The sequence below is a fragment of the Oncorhynchus keta genome, chromosome 10, assembly GCF_023373465.1.
Source record: "Oncorhynchus keta strain PuntledgeMale-10-30-2019 chromosome 10, Oket_V2, whole genome shotgun sequence".
Lineage (NCBI taxonomy): Eukaryota > Metazoa > Chordata > Actinopteri > Salmoniformes > Salmonidae > Oncorhynchus > Oncorhynchus keta.
Genome location: NC_068430.1, coordinates 81,352,399 through 81,372,398, shown reverse-complemented (window position 1 = coordinate 81,372,398; position 20,000 = coordinate 81,352,399). Strand labels below are relative to the sequence as shown.

The 20,000-nt window shown below is 49.4% G+C and overlaps 1 pseudogene; it reads right to left on the bottom strand.

Annotated features, from left to right (window-relative positions):
• Window positions 1-6,353: 6,353 nt before the first annotated feature.
• Window positions 6,354-20,000, bottom strand: part of LOC127931965 (dynamin-2-like) — an 86,957-nt pseudogene continuing 73,310 nt past the window's right edge.

Here is a 20,000-nt window from a genome sequence, read left to right as displayed (position 1 = left end):
CACCACAACCATCACTACCACAACCACCACCACCACCAAACCATCCTACCACAACCACTACCACAAACCCTCCACCACCATCACCACTACCACCAACCACTACCACCACCACACTACCACCAAACCCCCACCACCACCACTACCACCACCAACCACCAAACCCCCACCACCATCACTACCACAACCACTACCACCAAACCCCCACCACCATCACTACCACAACCACTACCACAACCACTACCACCACCATCACTACCACAACCACTACCACCAAACCCCCACCACCATCACTACCACAACCACTACCACCACCACTACCACCACCATCACTACCACAACCACTACCACCAAACCCTCCACCACCATCACTACCACAACCACTACCACAACCACTCCACCACCAACCACTACCACAACCACTACCACAACCACTACCACCACCATCACTACCACAACCACTACCACCCACAACCACCAACCCTCAACCACTACCACAACCATCACTACCACAACCACACTACCACTACCACCACAACCACTACCACCACCCATCACTACCACAACACTACCACCAAACCCTCCACCACCACCACTACACCACCACTACCACCTACCACAACCACTACCACCACTACCCCAACCACTACACTCACTACCACAACCACTACCACACCAACCACCACTACCACCACTACCACCACTACCACTACCACCCATCACTACCACAACCACTACCACAACCACTACCACAACCATCACTACCACAACCACACTACCACAACCACCACCACAACCACTACCACAACCACTACCACAAACCACCACCACCACACTACCACAACCACTACCACAACCACCACCACCACCACTACTACCACCACTCCACCACAACCACCACTACCACAACCACTACCACCAAACCCACCACCACCATCACTACCACAACCACTACCACCAACCACTACCACCATCACTACCATCACTACCACCACCACTACCACAACCACTACCACCAAACCACCACCACCATCACTACCACAACCACTACCACCAAACCCTACCACCACCATCACTACCACAACCACTACCACCAAACCACTACCACTCACCACAACCACTACCACCAAACCCTCCACCACCATCACTACCACAACCACTACCACCAAACCCCCACCACCATCACTACCACAACCACTACCACCACCACCACCACCACCACTACCACAACCACTACCACTGCCACAACCACCCACCACTACCACAACCACTACCACCCACTAACCCCCACCACCATCACTACCACAACCACTACCACCAAACCCCCACCACCATCACTACCACAACCACTACCACCAAACCCTCCACCACCATCACTACCACACCACTACCACCACTACCACCCACCACCATCACTACCACAACCACTACCACAACCACCCACCACCATCACTACCACAACCACTACCACCAAACCCTCCACCACCATCACTACCACAACCACTACCACCAAACCACTCCACCACCATCACTACCACAACCACTACCTACCACCACCATCTACCACTACCACACTAACCACTACCACCACCCTCCACCACCACTACCACAACCACTACCACAACCACCACCACCACACTACCACTACCACAACCACTACCACCACCATCACTACCACAACCACTACCACCCTCCACCACCATCACTACCACACTACCACCACCACCACCACCATCACTACCACCCACCACCATCACTACCACAACCACTACCACTACCACCACCACTCACCACTACCACTACCACCACTACCACCACCATCACTACCACAACCACTACCACCACCCCCACCACCATCACTACCACTACCACTACCACCCCACCACCACCACACTACCACCACCACTACCACACCACTACCACCATCACTACCACAACCACTACCACCAAACCCCCAACCACTACCACAACCACTACCACCAAACCCTCCACCACCATCACTACCACAACCACTACCACCAAACCCCCACCACCATCACTACCACAACCACTACCACCAAACCCCCACCACCATCACTACCACAACCACTACCACCACCCAAACCCCCAACCACCACCATCACTACCACAACCACTACCACCAAACCCCCACCACCATCACTACCACAACCACTACCACCAAACCACCCACTACCACCACTACCACCACCACTACCACCACCACTACCACCACCACCACTACACTACCACCACCACCACACCACCACCCACCACCATCACTACCACAACCACTACCACCAACCCTCCACAACCATCACCACCATCACTACCACAACCACTACCACCAAACCCTCCACCACCATCACTACCACAACCACTACCACCACCACCCTCCACCACCATCACTACCACCACCACTACCACCACCATCACTACCACAACCACAACACTACCACCCCCACCACCACACTACCACAACCACTACACCAAACCCCCACCACCATCACTACCACAACCACTACCACCAAACCCCCACCACCATCACTACCACAACCACTACCACCAAACCCCCACCACCACACTACCACTACCACACTACCAAACCCTCCACCACCATCACTACCACAACCACTACCACCACCACCACTCCACCACCACACTACCACAACCACTACCACCACCATCACTACCACAACCACTACCACCAAACCACCACACTACCACACCACTACCACTACCACCACCACCATCACTACCACAACCACTACCACAACCATCACTACCACAACCACTACCACCACCACCCTCCACCACCACCACTACCACAACCACCACTACCACCACCATCACTACCACAACCACTACCACCAAACCCTCCACCACCATCACTACCACAACCACTACCACCAAACCACTCCACCACCATCACTACTACCACTACCACAACCACTACCACCACCATCACTACCACCACTACCACAACCACTACCACTACCACAACCACTACCACTACCAAACCACTACCCACCACACCATCCACTACCACAACCACTACCACCACTACCAAACCCCCACCACCATCACTACCACAACCACTACCACTACCACCACCACCACCACTACCACCACCACTACCACCAAACCACTCCACCACAACCACTACCACCAAACCTCCACCACCATCACTACCACAACCACTACCACAACCAACCACTACCACCACTACCACCACCATCACTACCACCACCACTACCACCACCACCACCACCAAACCCTCCACCACCATCACTACCACCACCACCACCACTACCCCCACCACCATCACTACCACACCATCACTACCACCAAACCACTACCACTACCACTACCACCACCACTACCACCACCACCACCACCACCACCACTACACAACCACTACCACCACCACTACCACAACCACTACCACCAAACCACCACCACCACCATCACTACCACACAACCACTACCACCAAACCCTACCACCACCATCACTACCACAACCACTACCACCACAACCCCCACCACCACACTACCACAACCACTACCACCAAACCCCCACACCACCATCACTACTACCACTACCACTAAACCACCACCATCACTACCACTACCACTACACCAAACCCCCACCACCATCACTACCACAACCACCCACTACCCCCCAACCATCACTACCACCATCACTACCACAACCACTACCACCACCACCACCCACCACCATCACTACCACAACCACTACCACCAAACACTACCACCACCATCACTACCACAACCACTACCACCAAACCACCCACCACCCACAACCACTACCACTACCACACCACCACAACCACTACCACCATCACTACCACCACTACCACAACCACCACTCCCACCATCACTACCACCACCACTACCACCAAACCACTACCACCATCACTACCACCACCACTACCACCACCACCCACCACCACCACCATCACTACCACAACCACTACCACCACCCCCACCACAACCACCACCATCACTACCACCACCACTACTACCACCACAACCACTACCACCACCACCACTACTACCACTACCACAACCACTACTACCACTACAAACCCTCCACCACCATCACTACCACCACCACTACCACCACTACACCACCACCACCACCACTACCACAACCACTACCACTACCACCACCACCACCACCACCACTACCACAACCACTACCACCACTACCACCACCACCATCACTACCACAACCACTACCACCACCACCACCACTACTACCACCACCACCACTACCACACCACCACCACTACCCACACCTCACCACCACCACTACCACCACCACCACTACTACCACTACCACCACACCACCACCACCACCACCACTACCACCACCACCACTACCACCACCACCACCACTACCACTACCACCACCACCACCACTGAATGTAACATCACCAATAAAACTGACCTATTGTGACAGAATACCGTTCCAGCCTCCATTCCTCCAGAGGTAAGTGGGGTTGTTTACCATCACCTGCCCAGGAGCAGAGCTCTTACCTGGGTATGCCATCAGGGCTGGGGGTACCCTGGCTGGGCGAGATGGGATCAGGGGGACATTGACAACCGCTGCACTGTAGGTGTTGACTGGTGGGGGTCACCACTATGAGGGGCCACCACCAACCACTGGAGGGAGGAGGGGCCCTCTTCACCCGGGGGCGACTACCAGCAGCCCCACCACTGGCCTGAGGAGGGGGCACCACTACCACCACTAGGAACCACTGAGATATAGAGATCACTAAGGGGACAACCACTACAACCATAGGGGGAGAGATAGATCACTACCACAACCACTACCAGACCCAGACCACCATCACTACCACAACCACTACCAGAGACTGGAGAGGGGGGAGATCACTACAGAGAGCACCAGAGATAGATAGGAGGGGGTGAGAGACAGAGAGGGGAGAGATAGATATGACTAGAGAGACAGAGACCACAGACCAGAGAGATACAGAGAGGGGAGAGAGACCACCAGGGGGAGAGACCACAACCAGAGAGGGGACTACCACCAGAGAGGGGACAACCACAGAGGGGGAGAGAGAGACAGAGAGGGGGACCAGAGAGGGGGAGACCACAGACAGAGGGGAGAGATACCAGGAGGGGGAGAGACCACAGACCAGGGGGAGAACCAGGGGGGAGAGACAGACCACTACAACCAGAGAGATACAGAGAGGGGGAGAGAGAGACAGAGAGGGGGATAGAGAGACCATCAGAGAGAGACAGAGAGGGGGAGAGACCACCAGAGACAGAGAGGGGGAGAGAGAGAGAGAAGACCAGAGAGGGGACCAATATATTTATATTCACAGTTTCACAAACTTACACGTGAGAGCCCGTGTGTTTTCACATGCGAACTGTATCTGTACGTGTGTACATGTGTGTGTTTACATGTGTGTGTACATGTGTGTGTGTGTGTGTGTGTTTACATGTGTGTGTGTACATGTGTGTGTGTGTACATGCGTGTGTGTACATGCACTGTTTACATGTGTGTGTTTATGTGTGTGTGTGTGTGTGTGTGTGTGTGTGTGTGTGTGTGTGTGTGTGTGTGTGTGTGTGTGTGTACATGTGTGTGTGTGTGTACCACCATGTGTACCACATGCGTGTACATGTGTGTGTGTGTTTACATGTGTGTGTGTGTGTGTGTACAAACGTGTGTGTGTGTACATGTGTGTGTTTACATGTGTGTGTGTGTGTACCACACAACCACAACCACTGTGTGTACATGTGTGTCACAACCACAACCATCACATGTGTGTGTGTGTACCACACATGTGTGTGTGTATACATGTGTGTGTGTACATGTGTGTGTGTGTGTGTGCGTGTGTGTGTGTACATGTGTGTGTGTATACATGTGTGTGTGTACATGTGTGTGTGTGTGTACGTGTGTGTGTGTACATGTGTGTGTGTATACATGTGTGTGTGTGTGTACGTGTGTGTGTGTACATGTGTGTGTGTGTGTGTGTATACCACATGTGTGTGTGTACATGTGTGTGTGTGTACAACCACCACAACCACTATGTACCATGTGTACATGTGTGTGTGTGTACATGTGTGTGTGTACATGTGTGTGTGTGTGTACACATGTGTGTGTGTACCACGTGTGTGTGTGTGTATACACAACCACATGTGTGTGTGTGTATACATGTGTGTGTGTGTACTGTGTGTGTGTGTGTGTGTGTGTGTGTGTGTGTGTGTGTGTGTGTGTGTGTGTGTGTGTGTGTGTGTGTGTGTGTGTGTGTGTGTGTGTGTGTGTGTGTGTGTGTGTGTGTGTGTGTGTGTACATGAGTATCACTATGTTACCTGGGATCCTTGGTCCTCCAGGTGTCGTCTACAGGTGGAGGTACAGGAGCTGACACTGTGGTTGTACTGATGTCTCCTATGATCAGCAGGGCTTCTTTCAGAGCATGGTACATCCTCAACATTTCATCTCTCCTCTGAGCCTGGTCAGCTGACTCCTCCATCAGACTGCCCTGGTCCCCACAGGAATACAGGTAGGCCAACAACTCCGAATGGATGAAGTCTTTAGCCTAGAGAAGGAGAGGAGGATGGGGGAGGGAGAGAGGAGAAGAGGAGAGGATTAGTACATCAAACTTCACAGTTCCCCACAGGAATACAGATAGAAATCTTTATCCTAGAGAAGGAGAGACGAGGGTAGTGAGACAACCACTAAGGGAGGAGAGACCACCACGAGGGTAGTGAGAACCACTACCAGGACCAAGAGGGGGAGGGAACGAGGGTACATGACCAGAGACCAAGGGACCAGAGAAGAGGGGGAGAGAATAGGGGAGAACCAGGAGAGGAGAGGGACTACTAAAGAGGGGAGAGAAGACTACCACTAGTCAGAGAACCACACTACCACAAGAGGGGGAACACCAGTGAGAGAGAGACCCCCACCACCACTACTACAGGGAGGAGAGACCACCAGGGTAGTAGGAGAGAGACTACCACCACCACTAACACCCACCACTACCATCACTAGAGAGAAGAGGGGGACTACCAGTAGTGACCAGAGAGAGACCACCACCAGGGAGGAGAGAAGAGGGGACCAGGTAGTAGGAGAGAGAGAAGGAGAGAGAAGAGGGGGAACGAGGGTAGTAGGACCACTAGGGGAGAGAAGACTAACGAGGGTAGTGAGAGAGAGAGACTAAGGAGAGAGAAGAGGGGAACTAGTGAGAAGAGAGAGAGAGAGAGAGACTAGAGAGAGAGATGTAAGGGGAGGAGACTAAGAGGGGGAAAGGGTAGTGGACCTATTAGGAGAGAGAAGGAGAGAGAAGAGGGGGAATGAGGGTAGTAGGAGAGAGAGAAGGGAGAGAGAAGAGGGGGAACGAGGGTAGTGAGAGAGAGAGAGAGCTTTAGGAGAGAAGAGGGGGAACGAGGGTAGTAGGAGGAGAGAAGGAGAGAAGAGGGGGAACCCTAGGAGAGAGAGAAGGAGATGAAGGGGGGAACAGGGGGACAGAGAGAGACAGGGAGAAGAGGGGGACTGAGGGTGTGACTGGAGAAGAGGGAGAGAGGAAGAGAGGGAGAGAGAGAGGAGCCCGAAGAGAGAGAGGAGAAAGAAGGAGGGGAAGAGGGGGAACGAGGGTAGGGAGGAGGGGCGAGAGGAGGGGGAACGAGGGTAGTAGGAGGAGAGAAGGAGAGAGAAGAGGGGGAACAGGGTAGGGAGAGAGAGAGAAGGGAGGAGAGAAGAGGGGGAACGAGGGGGGAGAGGAGGAGAGAAGGAGAGAAGAGGGGGAGAGGGTAGTAGGAGAGAGAGAAGGAGAGAGAAGAGAGGAACGAGGGTAGGGGAGAGAGAGAAGGAGGAGAGAAGGGGGGAGGGAGAGAGAGAGAGAGGGGAGAGAGAGAGGGAGAGAGGGGGAGAGAGAGAGAGAGAGGGAGAGAGAGAGAGAGGGAGAGAGGAGGGGGAGAGAGAGATGAGGGGGAGAGACAGGGTAGAGGAGGAAGGAGAGAGAGGGGGAACGAGAGTAGGAGATGGGGAGAGAGATAGGGAGGGGGGAGAGGAGAGAGAGAGAGGGGGAGAGAGACAGAGAGGGAGGAGAGAGAGAGAGGGTAGTAGGAGAGAGGGGGAGAGAGAGAGAGAGGGGAGAGAGAGAGAGAGAGGGGAGAGAGAGACAGAGGGGGAGAGAGAAGAGAGGGGAGAAGAGGGGGAACGAGGGGTGAGAGGGGAGAGAGAGAGAGAGGGGAGAGAGAGAGAGAGAGGGGAGAGAGAGACAGAGAAGGGGAGAGAAGAGACAGAGAGGGGAGAGAGAGACAGAGAGGGGGAGAGATAGTAGAGAGGAGGGAGAGAGAGAGGGGAGAGGGAGAGAGAGAGACAGAGAGGGGGAGAGAATAGGGGAACGAGGGTAGAGAGAGAGAAGGAGAGAGAAGAGGGGGAACAGGTTTAGAGAGAGAGAGGGAGATAGAGAGGGGGAACTAGGGTAGTGAGAGAGAGAGAAGGAGAGAGGGGGAACGAGAGACAGAGAGGGGAGAGAGAGAGAGAGAGTGAGGGGGAGAGAGAGAGAGATGAAGGGAGGAGAGAAGAGGGGGAACGAGGGTAGTAGGAGAGAGAGAAGGGAGAGAAGAGGGGGAACGAGGGGGGGAGAGAAGGAAGGGAGAGAGAAGAGGGGGAACGAGGGTGTGAGAGAGAGAGAAGAGAAGGAGGAGAGAAGAGGGGGAACGAGGGTAGTAGGAGAGATTTATATTAAGGAGGTTCACAAGAGGGTACATGGTAGTGGAGAGAGATGGGTGTGAGAACAGGGGAACTGTGTAGTGAGAGAGTGTGTACAAGTGTGTGTGTACAGTGTGTGTGTGTGAGTGTGTGTGAAGGGAGGAGTGAGGGTGAGGGTAGTAGGAGAGTGTGTGTGTGTGGGGGAACGTGTAGTGTGAGTGTGAGATGGGAGGTGTGAAGTGGGGAACGTGTGTGTAGGAGAGTGTGTGTGTGTGTGTGTGTGTGTGTGTGTGTGTGATAAGAGGGGAACGAGTGTGTAGTGTGTGTGTACATGTGTGTGTGTAGTGTGTGTGTGTACAGGTAGTGTGAAGGTGAGTGAAGAGGGGAACGAGGGTAGTGTGTGTGTTTAGGGGAACATGTGTGAGAGAGAGAGTAAAGGGAGTGTGTGTTTACGTGTGTGAGAGTACGTAGTGTGTACGTGTGTGTGTGTGTGTGAAGTGTGTGAGAAAGATGGGAACAGGGTGTAGGAGTGTGTTTAGGAGAGTGTGTGTGAACGACATGTGTGTGTGAGAGTGTGTGAGTGTGTGTGTGTACATGTGTGTGTGTGTGTGTACATGTGTGTGTTTACATGAGTGGGTGTGGTGTTTAGTGTGTGTTTACAAGGGAGGAGAGTGTGTTTACGAGGTGTGTGTTTACATGTGTGTTTACATGTGTGTGTACATGTACATGTGTTTAAGGAGTGTGTTTACGAGGTGTGTGTTTAGATGAGAAGGGAGGAGAGAAGAGTGTTTACATGGTGTAGGAGACATGAAGAGGGGGAACGAGGGTAGTGATGTGTGAGTTTACATGTGAGGAGAGAAGATGTGTGTGGGTTAGGAGAGAGAGAAGGAGATAGAAGAGGGGAACTACAGGGTAGTTTACCTGAGAGAGAGAGGTCCTCCAGGTGTCGGGGACAGGTGGAGGTACAGGAGCTGACACTGTGGTTGTACTGATGTCTCCTATGATCAGCAGGGCTTCTTTCAGAGCATGGTACATCCTCAACATTTCATCTCTCCTCTGAGCCTGGTCAGCTGACTCCTCCATCAGACTGCCCTGGTCTCCACAGGGAGATAGAAGGGGCCAACAACTCCGAATGGATGAAGTCTTTAGCCTAGAGAAGGAGCCTGGATGGGGGAGGGAGAGAGAGAAGAGGAGAGAGAGAGAAGAGGGGAACGAGGGTAGTAGGAGAGAGAGAAGGAGAGAGAAGAGGGGAACGAGGGTTAGAGAGAGAGAAAAGGAGACAGTTCCCCACAGGAATACAGATAGAAATCTTTATCCTAGAGAAGGAGAGGGGGATGGGGGAGGGAGAGAGAGGAGAAGAGGAGAGAATTAGTACATCAAACTCCACAGTTCCCCACAGGAATACAGATAGAAATCTTTATCCTAGAGAAGGAGAGAGGAAGAGGAGGGGGAACGAGGGTAGTGAGAGAGAGAAGGGAGAGAGAAGAGGGGAACGAGGGTAGTAGTAGAAGAGAAGGGAGATAGAAGAGGGGGAACGAGGGTAGTGAGAGAGAGAAAGGAGAGAGAGAGGGGGAGAGGGGAGGGGAGAGAGAGAGAGAGAGAGAGAGAGAGAGAGGAGAGAGAGAGAGAGAGAGAGAGAGAAAGGGGGAGAGAAGGGGGGAACGAGGGTAGTAGGAGAGAGAGAAGGGAGAGAGGGGGGAAGAGGGGAGAGAAGGAAGGGAGAGAAGAGGGGGAACGAGGGTAGTGAGAGAGAGAGAGAAGGAGGAGAGAAGAGGGGGAACGAGGGTAGGAGAGAGAGAGAGAGAGGGAGGAGAGAAGAGGGGAACGAGGGTAGTAGGAGAGAGAAGGGAGAGAGAAGAGGGGGAACGAGGGTAGTGAGAGAGAGAGAGGAGGAGAGAAAGAGGGGGAACGAGGGTAGTAGGAGAGAGAGAGAAGGGAGAGAGAAGAGGGGGAACGAGGGTAGTAGGAGAGAGAGAAGGGAGAGAGAAGAGGGGGAGAAGGGTAGTGAGAGAGAGAGAGAGGGAGGAGGAAGAGGGAGAGGGTAGTAGGAGAGAGAGAAGGGAGAGAGAAGAGGGGGAACGAGGGTAGTAGGAGAGAGAGAAGGGAGATAGAAGAGGGGGAGAGGGTAGTAGGGAGGAGAGAGAGAGGGGAGGAGAGAGAAGAGGGGAACGAGGGTAGTAGGAGAGAGAGAAGGGAGAGAGAGAGGGGGAACGAGGGTAGTGAGAGAGAGAGAGGGAGAGAGAAGAGGGGGAACGAGGGAGAGAGGAGAGAGAGAGGAGAGAGAGAGAGAGAGAGAGAGAGAGAGAGAGAGAGAGGAGAGGAGAGAAGAGGGGGAACGAGGGTAGTAGGAGAGAGAGAAGGGAGAGAGAAGAGGGGGAACGAGGGTAGTAGGAGAGAGAGAAGGAGAGAGAAGAGGGGGAACGAGGGTAGAGAGAGAGAGAGAGAGAGAGAGAGAGAGAGAGGGAGGAGAGAAGAGGGGAACGGGGTAGTAGGAGAAGAGAAGGGAGAGAGAAGAGGGGGAACGAGGGTAGTAGGAGAGAGAGAAGGGAGAGAGAAGAGGGGGAACGAGGGTAGTGGGAGAGAGAGAGAGAAGAGAGAGAGAGAGGGGAACGAGGGTAGTAGGAGAGAGAGAGAGAAGAGAGAGAGAGAAGTGAGAGAGAGAGAAGGGAGGAGAGAGAGAGGAACGAGGGTAGTAGAGAGAGAGAGAGAAGGGAGGAGAGAAGAGGGGGAACGAGGGTAGTAGGAGAGAGAGAAGGGAGGAGAGAAGAGGGGGAACGAGGGTAGTGAGAGAGAGAGAGAGAAGGGAGGAGAGAAGAGGGGGAACGAGGGTAGTAGGAGAGAGAGAAGGGAGAGAGAAGAGGGGGAACGAGGGTAGTAGGAGAGAGAGAAGGGAGAGAGAAGAGGGGGAACGAGGGTAGTAGGAGAGAGAGAAGGGAGAGAGAAGAGGGGGAACGAGGGTAGTGAGAGAGAGAGAGAGAGAGAAGGGAGGAGAGAAGAGGGGGAACGAGGGTAGTGATGCAGAAAAGCTCATCCATGATTTTGTCACTTCAAGATTAGACTACTGCAATGCTCTACTCTCTCGCTACCCGGATAATTAAACTTCAGCTAGTTCTGAATACAGCTGCTAGAATCTTGACTAGAACCAAGAAATGTGATCGTATTACTCCAGTGCCTTTCTACATTGGCTTCCTGTTAATGGCTCATTTCAAGGTTTTACTGCTAACCTACAAAGCATTACATGGACTTGCTCCTACCTATCTCTCTGATTTGGTCCTGCCGTACATACCTACACGTACGCTACGGTCACAAGACGCAGGCCTCCTTACTGTCCCTAGAATTTGTAAGCAGACAGCTGGAGGCAGGGCTTTCTCCTATAGAGGTACATCTTTATGGAATGGTCTGCGGAGCCATGTGAGAGTCGCAGGGCTTTCTCCTATAGATGTACATCTTTATGGAATGGTCTGCGGAGCCATGTGAGAGTCGCAGGGCTTTCTCCTATAGAGGTACATCTTTATGGAACGGTCTGCAGAGCCATGTGAGAGTCGCAGGGCTTTCTCCTATAGAGGTACATCTTTATGGAACGGTCTGCAGAGCCATGTGAGAGTCGCAGGGCTTTCTCCTATAGAGGTACATCTTTATGGAATGGTCTGCAGAGCCATGTGAGAGTCGCAGACTCAGTCTCAACCTTTAAATCTTTCTTTTCAGTCGGTCCAATGATTGAGTGTACATCTTTGTAGTCTGGAGGGGTGTGAGGGTGTAGTCTGGCCCAGGGGTGTGAGGGTGAATGACAAGGCACTAACCAATCACCCTTACTGTCTCAATGATTGAGTGTAGTCTGGCCCAGGGGTGTGAGGGTGAATGACAAGGCACTAACCAATCACCCTTGCTGTCTCAATGATTGAGTGTAGTCTGGCCCAGGGGTGTGAGGGTGAATGACAAGGCACTAACCAATCACCCTTGCTGTCTCAATGATTGAGTGTAGTCTGGCCCAGGGGTGTGAGGGTGAATGACAAGGCACTAACCAATCACCCTTGCTGTCTCAGTGATTGAGTGTAGTCTGGCCCAGGGGTGTGAGGGTGAATGACAAGGCACTAACCAATCACCCTTACTGTCTCAATGATTGAGTGTAGTCTGGCCCAGGGGTGTGAGGGTGAATGACAAGGCACTAACCAATCACCCTTACTGTCTCAATGATTGAGTGTAGTCTGGCCCAGGGGTGTGAGGGTGAATGACAAGGCACTAACCAATCACCCTTGCTGTCTCAATGATTGAGTGTAGTCTGGCCCAGGGGTGTGAGGTGAATGACAAGGCACTAACCAATCACCCTTGCTGTCTCAATGATTGAGTGTAGTCTGGCCCAGGGGTGTGAGGGTGAATGACAAGGCACTAACCAATCACCCTTGCTGTCTCAATGATTGAGTGTAGTCTGGCCCAGGGGTGTGAGGGTGAATGACAAGGCACTAACCAATCACCCTTGCTGTCTCAATGATTGAGTGTAGTCTGGCCCAGGGTGTGAGGGTGAATGACAAGGCACTAACCAATCACCCTTGCTGTCTCAATGATTGAGTGTAGTCTGGCCCAGGGGTGTGAGGGTGAATGACAAGGCACTAACCAATCACCCTTACTGTCTCAATGATTGAGTGTAGTCTGGCCCAGGGGTGTGAGGGTGTAGTCTGGCCCAGGGGTGCGAAATGACAAGGCACTAACCAATCACCCTTACTGTCTCAATGATTGAGTGTAGTCTGGCCCAGGGGTGTGAGGGTGTAGTCTGGCCCAGGGGTGCGAGGGTGAATGACAAGGCACTAACCAATCACCCTTACTGTCTCAATGATTGAGTGTAGTCTGGCCCAGGGGTGTGAGGGTGAATGACAAGGCACTAACCAAGCACCCTTACTGTCTCAATGATTGAGTGTAGTCTGGCCCAGGGGTGTGAGGGTGTAGTCTGGCCCAGGGGTGTGAGGGTGAATGACAAGGCACTAACCAATCACCCTTGCTGTCTCAATGATTGAGTGTAGTCTGGCCCAGGGGTGTGAGGGTGAATGACAAGGCACTAACCAATCACCCTTGCTGTCTCAATGATTGAGTGTAGTCTGGCCCAGGGGTGTGAGGGTGAATGACAAGGCACTAACCAATCACCCTTGCTGTCTCAGTGATTGAGTGTAGTCTGGCCCAGGGGTGTGAGGGTGAATGACAAGGCACTAACCAATCACCCTTACTGTCTCAATGATTGAGTGTAGTCTGGCCCAGGGGTGTGAGGGTGAATGACAAGGCACTAACCAATCACCCTTACTGTCTCAATGATTGAGTGTAGTCTGGCCCAGGGGTGTGAGGGTGTAGTCTGGCCCAGGGGTGCGAGGGTGAATGACAAGGCACTAACCAATCACCCTTACTGTCTCAATGATTGAGTGTAGTCTGGCCCAGGGGTGTGAGGGTGTAGTCTGGCCCAGGGGTGCGAGGGTGAATGACAAGGCACTAACCAATCACCCTTACTGTCTCAATGATTGAGTGTAGTCTGGCCCAGGGGTGTGAGGGTGAATGACAAGGCACTAACCAATCACCCTTACTGTCTCAATGATTGAGTGTAGTCTGGCCCAGGGGTGTGAGGGTGTAGTCTGGCCCAGGGATGTGAGGGTGAATGACAAGGCACTAACCAATCACCCTTGCTGTCTCAATGATTGAGTGTAGTCTGGCCCAGGGGTGTGAGGGTGAATGACAAGGCACTAACCAATCACCCTTGCTGTCTCAATGATTGAGTGTAGTCTGGCCCAGGGGTGTGAGGGTGAATGACAAGGCACTAACCAATCACCCTTACTGTCTCAATGATTGAGTGTAGTCTGGCCCAGGGGTGTGAGGGTGAATGACAAGGCACTAACCAATCACCCTTGCTGTCTCAATGATTGAGTGTAGTCTGGCCCAGGGGTGTGAGGGTGAATGACAAGGCACTAACCAATCACCCTTGCTGTCTCAATGATTGAGTGTAGTCTGGCCCAGGGGTGTGAGGGTGAATGACAAGGCACTAACCAATCACCCTTGCTGTCTCAATGATTGAGTGTAGTCTGGCCCAGGGGTGTGAGGGTGAATGACAAGGCACTAACCAATCACCCTTACTGTCTCAATGATTGAGTGTAGTCTGGCCCAGGGGTGTGAGGGTGTAGTCTGGCCCAGGGGTGCGAGGGTGAATGACAAGGCACTAACCAATCACCCTTACTGTCTCAATGATTGAGTGTAGTCTGGCCCAGGGGTGTGAGGGTGTAGTCTGGCCCAGGGGTGCGAGGGTGAATGACAAGGCACTAACCAATCACCCTTACTGTCTCAATGATTGAGTGTAGTCTGGCCCAGGGGTGTGAGGGTGAATGACAAGGCACTAACCAATCACCCTTACTGTCTCAATGATTGAGTGTAGTCTGGCCCAGGGGTGTGAGGGTGAATGACAAGGCACTAACCAATCACCCTTACTGTCTCAATGATTGAGTGTAGTCTGGCCCAGGGGTGTGAGGGTGAATGACAAGGCACTAACCAATCACCCTTACTGTCTCAATGATTGAGTGTACTGGCCCAGGGGTGTGAGGGTGAATGACAAGGCACTAACCAATCACCCTTACTGTCTCAATGATTGAGTGTAGTCTGGCCCAGGGGTGTGAGGGTGAATGACAAGGCACTAACCAATCACCCTTACTGTCTCAATGATTGAGTGTAGTCTGGCCCAGGGGTGTGAGGGTGAATGACAAGGCACTAACCAATCACCCCTGCTGTCTCAATGATTGAGTGTAGTCTGGCCCAGGGGTAGGGTGAATGACAAGGCACTAACCAATCACCCTTGCTGTCTCTGCCGAGCTCTTTAGTCTCTCTACTAGGTTTTCTGCCCAATGAGTCACTGGTTTGCTTATATCCCTAGAAGGGGTGAATCACGCCATGCAAGGCTATACTCAACCTGAGTTTGAATCTGTTATACGGTAGAACTCTCCTGTTATATCTGGTAGAATTCTCCTGTTATATCTGGTAGAATTCTCCTGTTATATCTGGTAGAATTCTCCTGTTATATCTGGTAGTTCTCCTGCTGGTAGACACCTCCTGTCTCAGGTAGAATTCTCCTGTTATATCTGGTAGTTCTCCTGTTATCTGGTATATCCCTGTTATATCTGGTAGAATTCTCCTGTTATATCTGGTAGAATTCTCCTGTTATACCTGGTAGAATTCTCCTGTTATATCTGGTATAATTCCCTGTTATATCTGGTATAATTCTCCTGTTACATCTGGACACAGTTCTCCTGTTATATCTGGTAGAATTCTCCTGTTATATCTGGTAGAATTCTCCTGTATCTATGCTGGTAAAGTCTCCTGTTATATCTGGGGGAATTCTCCTGTTATATCTGGTAGTTCTCCTGTTATATCTGGTAGAAATTCTCCTGTTATATCTGGTAGAATTCTCCTGTTATATCTGGTAGAATTCTCCTGTTATATCTGGTAGAATTCTCCTGTTATATCTGGTAGAATTCTCCTGTTATATCTGGTAGAATTCTCCTGTTATATCTGGTAGAATTCTCCTGTTATATCTGGTAGAATTCTCCTGTTATATCTGGTAGAATTCTCCTGTTATATCTGGTAGAATTCTCCTGTTATATCTGGTAGAATTCTCCTGTTATATCTGGTAGAATTCTCCTGTTATATCTGGTAGAATTCTCCTGTTATATCTGGTAGAATTCTCCTGTTATACCTGGTAGAATTCTCCTGTTATATCTGGTAGAATTCTCCTGTTATATCTGGTAGAATTCTCCTGTTATATCTGGTAGAATTCTCCTGTTATATCTGGTAGAATTCTCCTGTTATATCTGGTAGAATTCTCCTGTTATATCTGGTAGAATTCTCCTGTTATATCTGGTAGAATTCTCCTGTTATATCTGGTAGAATTCTCCTGTTATATCTGGTAGAATTCTCCTGTTATATCTGGTAGAATTCTCCTGTTATATCTGGTAGAATTCTCCTGTTATATCTGGTAGAATTCTCCTGTTATACCTGGTAGAATTCTCCTGTTATATCTGGTAGAATTCTCCTGTTATATCTGGTAGAATTCTCCTGTTATATCTGGTAGAATTCTCCTGTTATATCTGGTAGAATTCTCCTGTTATATCTGGTATAATTCTCCTGTTATATCTGGTATAATTCTCCTGTTATATCTGGTATAATTCTCCTGTTATATCTGGTAGAATTCTCCTGTTATATCTGGTAGAATTCTCCTGTTATATCTGGTAGAATTCTCCTGTTATACCTGGTAGAATTCTCCTGTTATATCTGGTAGAATTCTCCTGTTATATCTGGTAGAATTCTCCTGTTATATCTGGTAGAATTCTCCTGTTATATCTGGTAGAATTCTCCTGTTATATCTGGTAGAATTCTCCTGTTATATCTGGTAGAATTCTCCTGTTATATCTGGTAGAATTCTCCTGTTATATCTGGTAGAATTCTCCTGTTATATCTGGTAGAATTCTCCTGTTATATCTGGTAGAATTCTCCTGTTATATCTGGTAGAATTCTCCTGTTATATCTGGTAGAATTCTCCTGTTATATCTGGTAGAATTCTCCTGTTATATCTGGTAGAATTCTCCTGTTATATCTGGTAGAATTCTCCTGGTATATCTGGTATAATTCTCCTGTTATACCTGGTAGAATTCTCCTGTTATACCTGGTAGAATTCTCCTGTTATATCTGGTATAATTCTCCTGCTGGGTTTCTGTACAGCACTTTGTGACATCTGATGTAAAAAGGGCTTTATAAATACATTTCATAGATTGGTGTGTGTGTAGGTGCTCTGATGTGTGTGTGTGTGTGTGTGTGTGTGTGTGTGTGTGTGTGTGTGTGTGTGTGTGTGTGTGTGTGTGTGTGTGTGTGTGTGTGTGTGTGTGTGTGAGTGAGTGAGTGAGTGAGTGAGTGAGTGAGTGAGTGAGTGAGTGGTGTGTGAGTGTGTGAGTGTGTGAGTGAGTGAGGTGTCCACTCACGCTGTTGATCATGAGGTGCATGATGGTCTTGGGCATTAGATCCCTGATGGACTTGTTCACGATGCCGATGTAGGAATCCACTAGATTCCTTATGGTCTCAACCTGCCTCTCCAGCTGGGGATCCATAGAGAAGGATTCTGCTGGTCCTGTGTCCTCACTGTCAACCTGGGGGAGGGAGGGAGAGAGGGAGAGAGGGAGGGAGGGATGAGACACATTGAGAAGGATTCTTCTGGTCCTGTGCTTCACTGTCAACCTGGGGAAGGGAGGGGAGGAGGAGAGGGTACCTGTGTGTGTACATGCTTGCATGTATATTTATCCATCCGTGTGTGTGCGTGTACGTCCGTGTGTGTTACCCAGTGTAAGGTCTGGAGTGTGACGTCACGATCTCTGCTGGTCGGGTACTGTGTAGCAACCTAGCAGCGACAAATGTCCTGGTCTGCCCTAGAAAGCCTATGTGAATTACAGTCGCCATTATTTTATAGACAAACGTTTTGGGCATCGAAAATGTGTTTATTATGATCAAGTTTCGAACCCCATTGTGAATTATTTTAAAGTTCTCTATACATGTAAATGAAGATATCTAGATCTGTAATTAAATACTGGTCCATTCTGACGACTAGATCTGTAATTAAATACTGGTCCATTCTTACTACTAGATCTGTAATTAAATACTGGTCCATTCTGACTACTAGATCTGTAATTAAATACTGGTCCATTCTGACTACTAGATCTGTAATTAAATACTGATCCATTCTGACTACTAGATCTGTAATTAAATACTGATCCATTCTGACTACTAGATCTGTAATTAAATACTGGTCCATTCTGACTACTAGATCTGTAATTAAATACTGGTCCATTCTGACTACTAGATCTGTAATTAAATACTGGTCCATTCTGACTACTAGATCTGTAATTAAATACTGGTCCATTCTGACTACTAGATCTGTAATTAAATACTGGTCCATTCTGACTACTAGATCTGTAATTAAATACTGGTCCATTCTGACTACTAGATCTGTAATTAAATACTGGTCCATTCTGACTACTAGATCTGTAATTAAATACTGATCCATTCTGACTACTAGATCTGTAATTAAATACTGGTCCATTCTGACTACTAGATCTGTAATTAAATACTGGTCCATTCTGACTACTAGATCTGTAATTAAATACTGGTCCATTCTGACTACTAGATCTGTAATTAAATACTGATCCATTCTGACTACTAGATCTGTAATTAAATACTGATCCATTCTGACTACTAGATCTGTAATTAAATACTGGTCCATTCTGACTACTAGATCTGTAATTAAATACTGGTCCATTCTGACTACTAGATCTGTAATTAAATACTGGTCCATTCTGACTACTAGATCTGTAATTAAATACTGGTCCATTCTGACTACTAGATCTGTAATTAAATACTGGTCCATTCTGACTACTAGATCTGTAATTAAATACTGGTCCATTCTGACTACTAGATCTGTAATTAAATACTGATCCATTCTGACTACTAGATCTGTAATTAAATACTGGTCCATTCTGACTACTAGATCTGTAATTAAATACTGATCCATTCTGACTACTAGATCTGTAATTAAATACTGGTCCATTCTGACTACTAGATCTGTAATTAAATACTGGTCCATTCTGACTACTAGATCTGTAATTAAATACTGGTCCATTCTGACTACTAGATCTGTAATTAAATACTGGTCCATTCTGACTACTAGATCTGTAATTAAATACTGATCCATTCTGACTACTAGATCTGTAATTAAATACTGGTCCATTCTGACTACTAGATCTGTAATTAAATACTGGTCCATTCTGACTACTAGATCTGTAATTAAATACTGGTCCATTCTGACTACTAGATCTGTAATTAAATACTGGTCCATTCTGACTACTAGATCTGTAATTAAATACTGGTCCATTCTGACTACTAGATCTGTAATTAAATACTGATCCATTCTGACTACTAGATCTGTAATTAAATACTGGTCCATTCTGACTACTAGATCTGTAATTAAATACTGGTCCATTCTGACTACTAGATCTGTAATTAAATACTGATCCATTCTGACTACTAGATCTGTAATTAAATACTGGTCCATTCTGACTACTAGATCTGTAATTAAATACTGGTCCATTCTGACTACTAGATCTGTAATTAAATACTGGTCCATTCTGACTACTAGATCTGTAATTAAATACTGATCCATTCTGACTACTAGATCTGTAATTAAATACTGGTCCATTCTGACTACTAGATCTGTAATTAAATACTGGTCCATTCTGAC